We start from the raw sequence: 16,058 nt of genomic DNA on the forward strand, positions 1-16,058 counted from the left end.
GGTTTTTGCCCTTCCCGACGTATATAATAAACACTGAAAGCTCCGTGTGTTCACCCGAAAGCTCGTGAAAAAAAGAACAAGCTTGACTCGGATGGGACTCAAACCCATGACCTCCTGCTTTCTAGTGCAGACGTCTTAACCACTCGACCACCGAACTTGCCGGGGTTGGCTGGATGGTTCGAGTTTCAGTGTTTATAATATACGTCGGAAAGGGCAAAAACCTAAAATTCAACATTTCCCCGACGCAAACACATCTTTGGAAATAATTGTTCGCGGTACCCGCTGATACTCAAACCAGCCAGCCCACCCCGGCAAGTTCGGTGGTCAAGTGGTTAAGACGTCTGCACTAGAAAGCAGGAGGTCGTGGGTTCGAGTCCCACCCGAGTCAAGCTTGGATATGGGCTTATGAAGCTTTTAAATATAAAACATAAAGGTTCTTGCATACCAAACAAATACGGCACATAATACATGAGATCAGGCTTCCAGTGGAAGAGCAACTGCATTGGAAATGAACCGTGTTTTGTGTTGATTATACTCCACTCTGATTTCATCAAGTTCGGACTGCAGCAATCTCATGAAGCAAAATCTAATGCATTCCCTAAAAATGTTCCAAAAAGGGAGAAAGACAAGTGCAAAGAAAGAGTGCATCTGCCTTGTTAATTTTTTTCGGACTTGATGTCACTAATGGAAATACTGCTTCCATTCTTAAAGGACAATGAATGGATTACACATAAATGAAAAATAAAAGTGTCAATGAAAGTACCCCATCACTAAATCCGACTGACAAGTAATAGCAGAGTAGGATCTATGTAATAAGCTTAACATATAGACAATTTATTCATACACAATATCAAACATGTATGTATGATGATTCAGATCATTTAACAGAAGGCAGTCATTGATGTTTATGGCATTCATAAATTTGTTAGTACATTTGTTATATTGAACAACTAATGAATAAGTGTGTCTCATCAACACAAATTCTTACCGGTGTAGCACGGACGTGCAATCCAAAGTACCAGTCTGTACCATGTCCTTAAAATTATCGACCCAAAATCCAACCATCATTTCAAACAGGGTTCGCAAGAAACGTTCTATTCTCTGTCGTAAGAAAAGTAACACTCTATTACATATGTAGGGCCTACTAAAGTTAAGGTTATGGTTACCACTGATGAGGAAACTTAAATTAAATACACAAGGAAACAAGGTGTTACTTAAAAATAAAAAATAAAAAGTGGCCACTTACTGATTAGTGCTTTACTCACAAAATCTATTTCAGTTCAGAAAATTCTATCGAAGTGAGAATTACAAAAGAAAATAGGAAGAAGTATCGTTGTAAAAATTTGCAACATAACAACCTTACCTGGTTGTGGGGAGAAGCTGAATGTATGATACAAGGACTATGCTGCTGTTCTGAGTAAATGTCATGCAAGGCGATTTGGATATTTTCAGTCATCACATTTTCTGTTCCCCTGTCCATTTGAATGCAACGTGGGGTGCCTGCAAAAAGGCCAAGAAAGTATTTGTAAAGGGAGGGCGTCATTCAGTGTGACATTTTGCCTTGACCAATGGAGCAAATTCAAATGTGACTAGTAGCGACAATTTTTACCTTGAATTTCTTCGAGAAAATCCATGAAATATGATGCCACAACTGCTGGGTCTCGATTAGTGTTTGCTACCCTTAGCCACAATAACCGTCGAGAAAAGCTGGAAAAAAATTGGGAAACTCACTCACACACGTACAACAACATTAAAAATTCTGGAGTCTCGACCACAGATATGGAACAATTTACCATGATTTATTTCAGGTTTATGCTCATAAAATTGTTGTAAAAGCTGAAAGACAACCTATATGTGATTCCAGGTTTTTATGTAATTTCATCTTGCATGGTGCTTTTGTGTCATTAAAACTTCAAGCATTAATTTCTGGTTTTGAATATTTTCTGACAAACGTTTCATTCTTGTAAAACAGTCTCTGTCGTTTGTTACCATCACCTAATGGAAAAGTTTTTGAAATTAAATAAAAGCTTGTTCCCGAAAAAAACAAACATCAAGAAATCGACAAAAGAACGTCACTATATACAGTTAGGATCATGTACGAAGATTCAAAAGTAATTTTTTTTTTAAAAATTCAGGAGAGCTGAATTGTGTTCAAGTTGTACCCCAACAATTTTCAGGAAGAGTCAGTACAAATTAGGAATGACTTTTGTAAACAGTGCAATCAAATTCAGCAATTATGATGAAATGTTTTAATAATCCTACCCGTCAATGGCGCCATGAATGCAGAATCCATACTGTCGCAGGTTATCATACTGGTCAATGTGGAATGCGTAATTTGGACCGGGATTGTTGTACAGACGTCGCACAAGTCGTTGTCTTCTTCGACTATTCTAGCCATCCGGATCAAGTAATCTCTGTCCCTCAAGGACCACGTCTGTAAATGAATTACATATACACCCATGTATCAAAGAAAGAATTTGGGGACTAAACCTCAAACTAACGGCAGAAATTTGAAGTAAAACCCCACAGATTGGACAACAGTCATTAGGCAATCCAAAATAATACACTGAAATATTGATTCAGTGAGTTGCAGAGCCCGTATTTGGGTTTTAGTGATGGCTCGCTACAAAAAGCCAGTATGTCTACACAGCATTAATGTCCATGCTACACAAAATTCATTCATTCATTCATTCTTTCAATACCTGGGAAGGTTAAGTCCATAGCGTGTCAACATTCTTCTACACATTGGCCGACACCCTAGATTACTGCCACTACCAGCAAGTTCAAGCTGCATCCAAGAAAAAATAACTTTGGATTAAAAAAAAACATGAAATTATTTTAAAAAAAAAACAGCTTGGAGGATATCAAGCTCGTAGATCACACACGTGAGAGAAGGAGGGGTGGTGGTACTGCTCTCCTTCTACGGGACTCGTTGGAGGTTAAAAAGATTGCCGCCGCAGAACAGACGTCCTTTGAATTTTCGGAATGGCTTGTGGGATCTGGATCTCAGCAGCTACGCGTTGTTGTCATTTACAGACCACCCTATTCAACTAACCATCCAGTTACAATGACTACATTTCTACAGGAATTTTCCGATTACCTGGAATCAGTTCTGCTGACTAGCGCACCACTGATAATTACTGGGGACTTTAACATTCATGTGGATGATGCTGACAACTATGAAGCAATACGGTTTTCTGAGCTACTGGAATCATTGAACCTTACACAGCATATTGAACAATCAACTCATGTTCTAGGACATACATTGGATTTGATCATTACCCGTAAATCAGAGACAATAATTGAACGTATGCCTGTTGTTGATTATATATTCTCAGATCATTATTCCATTTTGTGTAAACTTATTTTAAACAAACCTGATTTATCTGTAAAAGAGGTATCTTATAGGAAGATTAGCTCTGTAGATATGGATATGTTTAAGAATGAAATCTCTGAATCTGATTTGTGTAATAAGGACTCAAGCCAAGGTAAATCTGATGATCTTGACCATTTGGCCATTTCATATAATACCATCCTTAGTGACATTGTTGATCATCATGCTCCTGTTGTTAAAAAAAAACGATTATTGCTCAGCCCAGTGTACCATGGTTTAATGAGGAAATCAGAATTGCTAAGAAAATGCGTAGAAAAGCTGAAAGGAGATGGAGAACAACTGGGCTTCAGCGTGATTTTGATTTGTTTAAGTTGAACAGAAATAAGGTCATTTTCTTGATGAACAATGCTCGTCAGGATTACTATTCCAACTTGATTAATGAAAATAGTAGTGATCAACGGAAATTGTTTCAGGTTAGCAGGTCTCTGCTCAATCTTAACAAAAGCTCTCTTGTGCCACCGCACACTGATGATTCGATTCTTGCGAATGAGATGGGTAATTTCTTTGTTCAAAAGATTTCCAATATCAGGTTGAGATTGAGTAATGAGACCAGCTCACCTCAGTTATCTTCCTCCACACCCTCATCACCTAGGTCTGGGGGAACATTGACCGATTTTGTGCAACTTTCTGAAGATGGTGTTCGTAAGCTCATTTTAGGTTCTAGTAAGAAGTGTTGTATCCTTGACCCTATTCCAATGAAGTTACTTATGAGTTCTTTAGATCTGTTATTGCCTGTTATAACCAGAATGATCAATTCCTCTTTATGTACTGGTCATTTCCCAGCAGCCTGGAAATCAGCAGTGGTTTTACCATTGCTTAAAAAGCCTAGTCTAGACTTAAAGATGGAACATTTTAGGCCTGTTAGTAATCTTCAATTCATATCTAAGTTGGTGGAAAAGGCAGTTGCATTCCAACTACAATCTCATTTAACATTGAACGGTTTATATCCAATTACTCAGTCGGCCTACCGTAGTCACCATAGTACTGAGACGGCTTTATTGAAAGCTAAAAACGATTTACTAATGGCTATGGACAAACAACATGTTTCTTTATTAGTCTTACTTGATTTAAGTTCTGCTTTCGATACTTTAGATCATACGATTTTGTTGAACAGGCTCCAGTCCAAGTTTGGTATTGATGGGACTGTTCTCCTCTGGTTTAAATCTTATTTGTCTGACAGATCTCAACGGGTCTCTGTTCATGGTAAACTTTCTCAGAAATTTGACCTTGAGTGGGGTGTACCCCAAGGATCCTGTTTAAGTCCTTTGTTGTTTATTTTATATACTAGTAGTTTGTTCGAAATTATTGAGACTCAACTTCCAGATGTGCATTGTTATGCTGACGATACGCAACTTTATCTTTCCTTTTGCCCAGATGATGCATCGAGCCAGGCTTCTGCTCTTTCTGCAATGGAGGGTTGTATACATGTTGTGCGTAAATGGATGCTCAGTAATGGGTTGATGTTAAATGATGATAAAACTGAATTTATTATCATGGGTACTCGCCAACAATTGGCTAAGGTTAACATTGACAGCATCAATGTTGGGGAGTCCAGACTTTCCCCTGTCTCCGTTGTGAAGAGTCTGGGTGCCTGGTTCGATGCAAACTTGACAATGTCTACTCATATCACAAAAACGTGTGGTACGGCTTTTTATTATTTACATAATATTAGACGTATCAGAAAGTATCTGACCAGGGAATGTACTGAAACATTAATTCACTCTTTTATTTCCAGTCGGTTGGATTATTGCAATAGCCTCCTCTATGGATTGCCTGACGTTCAAATATCACAGCTTCAACGTGTGCAAAATTTCTGCGCCAGACTAGTCTGTAACGCTTACAAGTACTGTCATATCACCCCACTGTTTTTTGATTTACATTGGCTTCCGGTGAGATTCAGGATTGAGTTTAAAATTCTGTTAATAACTTATGAAATTCTTTATGGTCTAGCTCCCTTATATTTATGCCATATAATCCAAAAACGATCTTCATCCAATTACAATCTCAGATCTTCCAATGACAAAACACTCCTCAGTTACTCAGCAAGTCGAACCAAGGTCATCCTTGGTGATCGTGCATTTGAGTGTGCTGCACCTAAGTTATGGAATGCACTGCCATTAAATATCCGAGAAGCAAGTAGCCTGGATGTTTTTAAACAATTACTTAAAACTCATCTTTTTATGAGAGCTTTTTATTGATTTTTTGTACCCTGTATCAGTGTTCATTGTATTGTGGAATTTTGCGTATACGTCGGTTTATTTTTATTTTTTATGACTGTAATGCGCATTTGAACATATTTTAAATGGAATTTGCGCACTATAAATTAATAAATTATTATTATTATTATTATATCCAAACATGAAATATACACTTAAACCGGTTTGTTAGAGGTCCTTTTAGCTTTCTTATCACCAAAAAAAAATAATAATAATAATAAATAAAACACAAAATAAGTACATAAAGTACATATAGATGCCTGAACAATACCAAGGATTGAAAAAGCTCAAAAAGAAAAAAAAACATAAATGTTAGCACACTTGCCTCTAAACAGGTTAGAAACATCCCGAGAGTAGCATCGTTGGGACCGTTACGGCGAAAATTTAACCGGTGAAGAATTCTTTGCAGGTTTCTTGAGCTGCAGTAAAATAAATTTGTAATTTACGTAGAGATATAGAAAAAAAAATAACAATGATCTCTCAGATCAACATTGCACCAATTTGTACATACCAAAAAAACTGAACATACTTTATTGCTACAGGATAAAAACAATTATTCTCCACAGACACGCAAAATTTGGGCAATGAAAGCTTGGACATTTAATCTGCTGATTGTGCCGATATAGGGTTTTAAATAGAAAACACTGTGTAAGTTACACCTAGCCACACCCACCCTCTAATTATGTTCCATCCCCTAGTACGTACTGTGGGTCAGTTACCACAGGGGGCTGTATGCAATGTAACAAAACATTGGTATGTGTGACCATGGACATGGTTGCTGCAAAAACAGCAACTTTTGAAATTTGGTTAAAAGACATCCAATCATTATGGACTAATACAAACATGCTGTTTGCTTTCATGCAAAACTTTTACAATCTTAATGAGGCTTAATCTAGGCCAACAAGGTTAACATTATTGGAATTTTGTTTATCACCAATAATGGTTGTCAAAAAAGAATATTGTTCGTTTTAATAAACGGGAAGTAAGACGTTTTACAGAACAAAATACCTGCAGGTGATGCCATGACGAACTGCTAGAATACCACATATTTCAGCATAGGTGTATCCTGCCTGAAAGTAATGTTGAATGAGGTCATCTCTTTCTTTGACATGTTAAGTTTCATAAATCAATATGCCTACATCATGTCAACACATTACTAACACTGGCATGACTGGCATCGGTCACCACACACCTTACTACACAACACTGTCACTTTCAGAAAACATTATTGATAAAAAATACAAGTAATCGATTCAGTAGAAGGATATTTTGCAGATAACACGGCAATAACGGATTCATCAAACTATGCGACATAGCAATTTGCAACAGTTTCACCGCACGGCATTCATGTCATAAATACAGTACAGGTACATGAAGAATGAAGGCGCCACCTTTTGCCAAGAAAGATACAGTCACGCGACGGGCGACGGCACGACGCGACGGGCGATGGTACGACGCGACGGCACGACGCGACGGGCGACGGCACGACGCGACGGGCAATGTGTGCGTTGCCTCAACTTAGAAGCGCCGAGGTAACAGGCGACGGCACGACGCGACGGGCGACGGCACGACGCGACGGACGACGCGACGTACGACGGCACGACGCGACGTGTGAAAGTGCGTCGCTTCCTCATGCAGTGTACGTGCTTAGAAAGGGTAATTTAAGAGGCGACGGCATGACGCGACGGGCGACGGCACGACGCGACGCCACGACGCAACGGGCGACGGCACGACGCGACGGACGACGGCACGACGCGACGGTACGACGCAACGGCACGACGTGAAAGCACGACGCGACGCAGATTTGGCGTCTATAGAAAACCATAGTTTGTGAGCAGAGCGTCGTGCGTGTGAGTAAAACCGTCGTGCCTGTGAGCAGGTCCGTCGTGTTTGTGAGCAGAGCGTCGTGCGTGTGAGTAAAACCGTCGTGCCTGTGAGCAGGTCCGTCGTGTTTGTGAGCAGACCGTCGTGCGTGTGAGTAAAACCGTCGTGCCTGTGAGCAGGTCCGTCGTGTTTGTGAGCAGACCGTCGTGCGTGTGAGTAAAACCGTCGTGCCTGTGAGCAGGTCCGTCGTGTTTGTGAGCAGACCGTCGTGCGTGTGAGTAAAACCGTCGTGCCTGTGACGGGCGACGGCACGACGCGACGCCACGACGCAACGGGCGACGGCACGACGCGACGGACGACGGCACGACGCGACGGTACGACGCAACGGCACGACGTGAAAGCACGACGCGACGCAGATTTGGCGTCTATAGAAAACCATAGTTTGTGAGCAGAGCGTCGTGCGTGTGAGTAAAACCGTCGTGCCTGTGAGCAGGTCCGTCGTGTTTGTGAGCAGAGCGTCGTGCGTGTGAGTAAAACCGTCGTGCCTGTGAGCAGGTCCGTCGTGTTTGTGAGCAGACCGTCGTGCGTGTGAGTAAAACCGTCGTGCCTGTGAGCAGGTCCGTCGTGTTTGTGAGCAGACCGTCGTGCGTGTGAGTAAAACCGTCGTGCCTGTGAGCAGGTCCGTCGTGTTTGTGAGCAGACCGTCGTGCGTGTGAGTAAAACCGTCGTGCCTGTGAGCAGGTCCGTCGTGCCTGTGAGTAAAGCCGTCGTGTTTGTGAGTAAAACCGTCGTGCGTGTGAGTAAAACCGTCGTGTTTGTGAGTAAAACCGTCGTGCCTGAGAGTAAAACTGTCGTGCGTGTGAGTAAAACCGTCATGTTTGTGAGTAAAACCGTCGTGCGTTTGAGTAAAGCCGTCGTGCCTATGAGGCGCCATGTGTATATAAATTATTTAGCAAAATTATTTATATATAATTCATTATTTATTATATAATTCAGTTTTCCGGACAATTATATGTAAATAATTGTTTGGCAGTTTGCATTATATGTAAATAAATTTATTTGCCACTGCAATATTTATATATATAATTTTGTTTGCAACCTAATTATTTACATATAATTTCTGGCAAACTAGAATTATTTATATATAATTTATTTGCAAACTTATTATTTATATAACATTTGTGCACACTTTTTTTATTTATTTATAATTTATTTGCAACCTTTTTATTTATATATAATTTTTGTTTATTTAGTTATATATAATAATAGCCCCACCAGTACTAGAGGGTGCTAGGCGTAGTGTTTTTAAAGATTAAAACGAACTTGTGAAAATTGGTCAAAATTCAAAATCTTACTTAAGAACTATTTATTTCTTTTGAATTGAGGCACTGCCCGTCGTACCCAGTAACTTCTCGCCCTTAATTAGTTTCTTAATGTTGGAGGCGAAGGGGAGGTGGTGGGTTTATTTTCCATGTAAAGCGGCTTCGAAAAGCTAAGCCGAAGTGAACTTTCTGGGCCTAATTAATGAACTTGACTTAATTCACTGTATCAATATTGCTTCTTTTACCCCATTGGGCGCGCGATCCATATCATTTTAGCGATATGAACAATTTCTCTGGCCTCAATATGTCACGTCCGCAAATGAGTGGAGCGGCTAGGTGTTCCCCGGCCGCGCCCACCGAGTAGGCTACCGTTTACCGCGCACACGTACCCCATGGCAACAACCAGCAGCTGATTGAAGAAAATTACGTGACTGATCAACAGTGTGTGTCTGTGCCGAATGATGCATTTTATCTTGTAGTGATAAAATAAAATAATGCATTATATAATAAATAATGCATTATATAATAAATAATGAATTATATCATAAATAATGAATTATATCATAAATAATGCATTATATATAAATAAATAAAGGGTGAAAAAAAATATTTAATAAAATATTTATAGAAATAAATTTGTTAAGTAATTTATTTACACATGGCGCCTCATAGGCACGACGGCTTTACTCACACGCACGACGGTTTTACTCACAAACACGACGGTTTTACTCACAGGCACGACGGTTTTACTCACAGGCACGACGGTTTTACTCACAAACACGACGGTTTTACTCACACGCACTATAGGCCGTCAGCTGGACTGGAAAATTTGTTGTTTCGCTCCAGCAATCGCGGGTCTAAATTTTTTTAACAGTTGTACCGAAATACACTACCAAAGAATGATACTACAAAAGTTCTCCACATTTCGTCCAGCAGTTTTTTGATAATTTGACTCGGAAAAAGCAAACTATTTGTCCAATGTGAACGTTCAAAATTGTACCGCGTCTACGTTAAAAAATCCGCCGCGTATGACGCATCGTACCACGTGACGTGAACTGTCCAATTAGACACCAGATATGAGGTCGCAGGTCATGATATTTAAGAAACATGGCGGCGTCCATTGGCAAAAGTGCGTCAACGTAAACATCGACCGGTGCAAAAAAAAGTGTTTGCACACATAATCTGCCACGTTTGAGGGGGGAAATGCGAAGGAGCTGATGTCCGGTGATAGTAAGTTCATTTCCTGTGCCAAAGAGTGGCTGAATTTCACAATGGCATCGCCGAATATACCCACGGTGTGTGGGCAGTGGATCTGCTATGTCTGTACAGTCAGTACTACATCATTCATTACCTGCGCATGTAAACAAGGCAGTCCGGCAGGCCGATCTCACCCGTGGCGGTTTTTATAGATAGTAAACGTCTCGGTGCTGCAAGAAAACGCAAACTAGACACTTTAGCTAAAACCCAGATTTCTTCACCGAAAAAGCTCCGGGCAAAGTTCAAGTTTCTTTTAATTGCCTATCTACATAACTGTGTCATGCTGCACACAAACTCAACCAGGATTTTGATTTCGATGAAAACCTCAATTCAACGACAAGCTGCAACAGTACAACAAGCAGAACTTCCGTTGGAGGTAGGCCTACATGTCATTAAAATGAAGGCGATTGTGTATTTATGTGCCCAAAAAAGAACCAACAAATCCATGTTTGGGTTTAATTGTCAAGGGTAAGGTTAGGTTTTAATTTCTAAATTGAGGGAAACTGGGGTGACACAACAATAAAAACGCGTTGCGAAAACAAAGCTGGTGGTCACCACGATGCACCGTGAATGCACAGAACCGCATCGATTTGGATGGCGTCAACTGAAAATGCAAAGGAAAATTTTATTTTCTTGCAAAAGATTCCATTCAAAATGATAACAGATTCCTCGTTATAAAAAACACCTTTTCTGTCTCTACGGCATTGGACTGTTGGGGACGTCACTTGTTTACCGAATGGTTCTTGGACTTTACTTTCCTTTTAGAAAAATTCTCTTAAGTCAATGAAGAAAAATGTCTTCAATGACAAATATATCTTATTTGAAAAAACCAGTAAAAAAGGGTGTTTTTTTTTTTTAGTTCCATGATTCAAACCGAGTACCTCTGGCACTGAAAATAAATGTCTAACATTAAGATGCTAAAGTACAACGGGTACTGCACAAAATCCCATAATAAAATGTTGTGCAGTCTCTTTCTCCATTGTTGAAGGATACTTTTATGGAGGTGTGAGGGTAGTCTTTCCCTTTGTATAAAATAGCAAAATAGCTTTTTATAGAATTTACTATTTGATTCTATATATATAAAGGAAAAGGGAGATGTTCTGTGACTGACTGTTCAACCCCGATGAACAACTTAGATTCAAGAGAATGTCCCAGCTTGCTGAACTGTTGGAATCATGAAATGATTTAGAAGCAGAAGGAACTGGCCTTGGATCTTTATATCGGTAAGATGTTTTGATTGTTATTCAGAGTGCAAACAGAAATAAACTTTAATAGAATATTCAAAATGAAAACTTCTTGATATTGCTTTGGAAGCTGAAAAGGTTGGTTCTCAATAGCTACCAATGTTTACATATTTACAGTGGAAGGCAAAACGATCGGGCACATGATCTTTCAAGTAATTTAACTCTACATTGAACAAGTTGTTTTCTTTCTTCTAAAGCACATCCACAGTAATCATTGTTTTTGATCATCAGATACTAAACCTGTCTATATTTTACTATTTTTTTTTTTACAGAACTGATAGGTTGACATATCGGCTTAGAAGAGAATATCCACAGGTCTCTTTCCTTGATATATGCGACATCATCTACACCGCTACTTTATCTGCTGGAGGTGTGGTTGAATCTCTGGCGACTTCAGAGGAGGATTCAAAACTGAAACTTTGGCTTAGAAAGCAAGACATACGTTCCATCCTGTTGTTATGCCGTTACTGCACAAGATTTGATGAGAACTTTGATGTAGTGATAACATTTACTTGAAGTTGTATCAGCATGACTAGTTAGCATTTGACATTATAATGAAAATTATGAGTAACTCTAGATTTCAAAACTACCTAACTGTATCCTTCTGTTCATTAGTGTTGGTTTTATTCATTTTAATTTTTTTCAATTAATAAAAAATAGTTCCAGTAGAAAGGAAATTCTGTGAATTTTAACAGTGAGACTAGCCACATATGACAAGCCAAATCACTTTCTTTAATGTGTAAGCATGCAAAATAGCATGAGTTATGGTTTTGTTTTCTTTTTATTGATATACCTGCAAACATTTTTCGGTGCTAATCAATGTATCAATAAATAAAAAGCTGAAATTTTCTTTGACAAAAGACTGATCTTAAGGCTTTTCTCTAAACCAAGATGGTTGTTTTGATTAGATAGCAAATAAATGTACAATGGTTGATGTTTGAAATTATTAAACCTGACTCTGACTTCTGATGGTCCTTTGATTTATAATTGTATTTAAAGCCTGTTAGATTTCCCAAAAAAGTAGAAGGTTCTTTAAGTGACGTACCTGGTTCACCACAGCAGATTCAGAGGGTTTGGGGGGCATAGCACCCATTTTTTTATTTTTTTTGTTATATGCGTTAGTTTGCTTTGTTTAAAGGGACATGTCTTGTCTGCTTTCCTGTTTCTTCTGCTGGTTACATGTCCAGGTATTTATTTACTCCAAAGACACCCCCATTTTGGGCACCCCCTCACTTTCATTAATGATGAGCTGGTTCCACCACTGCATTATAAACCTTCAAAATTATTGCATTGTTGTATGCTGCCAAATAAGTTAGATTACAGTGAACTATTTTTGGAAGAGGGACTGTGGTGATGTCTACCAGATGACCAGATGAGAAAACAAAGGGTCATGTTCTGTGTGACCCAATTGCCAATGTACATAAAAGATATTTTTTTAACTCTAAAATCTCCTGGGTCAGATTAACCCAGAATCTGAATCCAAATTTGCTTAGTCCTTTTCTGGGTAAAAAAAAGACACATTTCAGTCAAAATGACCGAGAAACATGTCTTTTTTTCTACTCCAACATGTCCAAAGGGGTCATTTATGACTCCAAAAGGGGTAAATTTTTGACCCGGAAAAGGACTGAGCAGACTGAGTCTGACCCAGGAGTTTCTAGAGTGTAGGATGTGACAAGCTATAGTGCTGTACGTGCGTAGTTTTGACTTTGGAAGTGCCAACGCAAGGCCTCAAACCGGAAAATGTGGGTTTTTAGCATACATACATGTACATAACATTGGCAAACTTTGATGAAGTGTAAAAAAAAACTGCTGCATATTTGCTGGAGAACTTTTGACATAGTGTTTGTGATGTACTGAACCCCACATATGTGCATTAAAAAAGTAGACCCAGTGTTGCTGGAACGAAACTCATTTTACAGCCGGTTTTGAGTTTCAGCTGACGGCCTACTACGGTTTTACTCACAGGCATGACGATTTTACTCACAGGCACGACGGATTTACTCACACGCACGACGGACCTGCTCACAGGCACGACGGTTTTACTCACACGTACGACGATAACAGAGGTGTCCTTTATAGTACACCATAGCAATGTGATTTCATTTAAGTTCGTGAAAGAAATGTGCACTGTGTAAGACAAGTTGAGGAAAAAGTTCCGTACTCAATCGCCACTTTTTTTCAATTAATTTTCTAGCGCCAAAAGTTACATCCTTTATGGTTATTCCTCCACTTTCCCTCCTCTACTCTCACCCTCTCCTTTCCTTAATTTCTATTTATTAATCAGTCAGTTACTTCATCGAGATTCGAACCTCTGACGCTTGCTTGATACACAAGACTCTTAACCGCTAGGCCGCGCACGATCGCTGTTGCAGTAATCAATCTTTGGACGTATTTGAAGTATCCATTGAAATAAACTAAATATTCATGAGAAAATAAATATTCATAATGACGTATTGCATTATCATTGGCAGGCTTATGCGACGTCATGGTTGTTGATGTCATGCGTATACCGCTGTCTTTCAGCGCTCAGCCACTACAATCAGTTTTGACCGGCTGCTTCAAGTTAGTTCTGCACGACGTATGCATCCAAAATGTGCTCTAAAACACATTTTGAGTAATTTTTTTTCACCTTTACACAGCTTCCTGGATTTCTCTTGGTTCATATGACAAGGTGAGGTGACGATTAATATGTTTGGCAGCAGATAAATTGACGATCGAGTACGGAACTTTTCCCAGTTGGAACATCCCAAAAACACATTCAATATTTACCGATTTCTAAGTTAACCCTCCGGGATCCAGGACAGTATAGTTTTTCAGTACCTCACCAGAGCGCAGGTATTCACTAAGGGCACATGCACGTAATACACTGTGTATGGAAAGCCCAGTGTGATCAGCCGAGCCGAGCGTAGCCAGGAACAATGCGCCCACGTACCGGTACATGTACGGTTAACAAAAGCCTGTGAACTGTGCTTGGAAAAACCTATTCAACCAAGAACAATAAGTGGTTTGGCTGAATATGTTTTGCCTTTAATGACTAAGAAAGGTTCACTGAACTTTCCCTTCTAGAAAAACGCACCATTCCATGCAAATTTTGTAGCAAACGCAAGTGTATGATGAATGAAATGTGTACGTGCAGGAATGCGGCTCTAGCTGCTTCCCAGCACACAGCCTTTCCTATTCTAGGGGCTAGACGTTGTTCTTGTTTGCTACACCGATAACCGGCCACCGCTATAACCGGCCACCGCGAGAGGGCGCTATCACGACCAACCAATATCACCCACGAACCTGTCAGATCAGAACAACGTCTAGGGTACTTGCTATTGGTTGCATAATGCGCGCGCATCTGTTTTGCCTAATGTATGTAGCGCGCATTATATTTGTTGCATAATTACCCCAAATACATGCTTATTATAGTCTAGTTCCCTGACGTACCATACCGCGCCGTATCCCGCGGATTGAATCATGATGTACAATATGTGCGTATACATGTTACGGTGCATGTACCAAGGTGACCGTTTTAGCCCATTTTCGGCTAACTTTGTCGGCTAACTTTGTCAGAGTTTGACAGAAAATTTGACAGAATCGATTTTTTTTGGGAAGATTTCTGGCAGAATTCTGCAAAAATGGTTGTAAATTTAATTTGCTGAGAACAGCAAATTTGAACAAAAAATGAACAAATCTGAACAACAAATTTCAACAAAAAATGATACATATTTGTTTAAAAATCTTCAATCCTTTAAAACAAACCCTGGCATAATGGGACAAGTTGGCTGGTTTAGGCAGAGTTGTAATGACTCGAGTCAATTACTCGACTCGAGTCCAACTCAAGTCACAATTTTAGGTGACTCGACTCGACTCGAGTCCCTAAGCTTTTGGATTTGAACGCTCGCTAAAGTTATGGCCTCCTTTTATAAATTTTGGTATACATAGTGTTCAAATAATCGTGACTCGAATTGACTCGAGCTAAATATTTGTCTCGAATCGAACTTTTGACCTAATGACTCGACTCGATTCGGGTCACTTCTTTAAAATGACTCGACTAGACTCGAGTCACAAAAATCAGTGACTCGTTACAACTCTGGGTCTAGGTGCTGAAGTTCACTGGGAAACGTCGTCGTGGCCGAATCTGCGTTTTGCCCGAAATTTACGGGATAATTTCATAACATCTTTATGTGACTATAGAATGCTTATAATGTAAGTTGAACCTTAATTATGGGTAATACTACCAATCTACATGTGATTTTAAGTGTTTATAGTGTATTTAGAGTTATTCTGGGGAATTTGGCAGATTTTTGATAAATCTGACAGATTTTGTATGTGCATTAAGCAGAATTTAGCTATGACCTTAAGGTCACACTGATGTGTTCGTGTGCTCTTGTATTGTATTATGCTCGTAGACAGACAACAAAAGGAGCACAAAGGAGCCTTTGACCCTCGGACGACGGTGCCTATTTGTTAAAACCGGTCCTCGATCGTACGGTTATGTGCTTAGTCTATGGGAAAGTGTTATATTAGAGGGACAAAGGAAAACACAAAAGTTGACCTCAGGCGTATAGTAAAAAAAGACTGGGTGTGGGTGTACGTGTACGCCGCTATACTTTGGTGTAACATACTGCGCTAAGTTGGAAATGGCAACTTCTCCGCCATTTCTCCGTCGTATTTTACGAACCAAACAGCGTGAGCGTACTGCAATGCTACCCCGTGCGGGCCCGGCGCCTTACACGGCCGGATGGCAACCCGCAGCTCGGCCGACAGCAGACAATTATCCACTGTATGTCTGAAACGTCCAGCATAGTATAGC

The 16,058-nt window shown here is 39.8% G+C and overlaps 1 long non-coding RNA gene across 1 annotated transcript; it reads right to left on the reverse strand.

The window, feature by feature from the left end:
* Window positions 1-384: 384 nt before the first annotated feature.
* On the reverse strand, window positions 385-2,796 carry LOC119743545. Its single transcript, XR_005273050.1, has 6 exons — window positions 2,703-2,796; window positions 2,263-2,434; window positions 1,610-1,707; window positions 1,364-1,500; window positions 989-1,101; window positions 385-598 (listed from the first exon to the last, which is right to left on the reverse strand). It is a non-coding gene; the product is annotated as an uncharacterized LOC119743545 (long non-coding RNA).
* Window positions 2,797-16,058: the final 13,262 nt, after the last annotated feature.

This window comes from Patiria miniata, unplaced genomic scaffold (assembly GCF_015706575.1).
Source record: "Patiria miniata isolate m_02_andy unplaced genomic scaffold, ASM1570657v1 HiC_scaffold_6, whole genome shotgun sequence".
NCBI classification, from domain to species: domain Eukaryota; kingdom Metazoa; phylum Echinodermata; class Asteroidea; order Valvatida; family Asterinidae; genus Patiria; species Patiria miniata.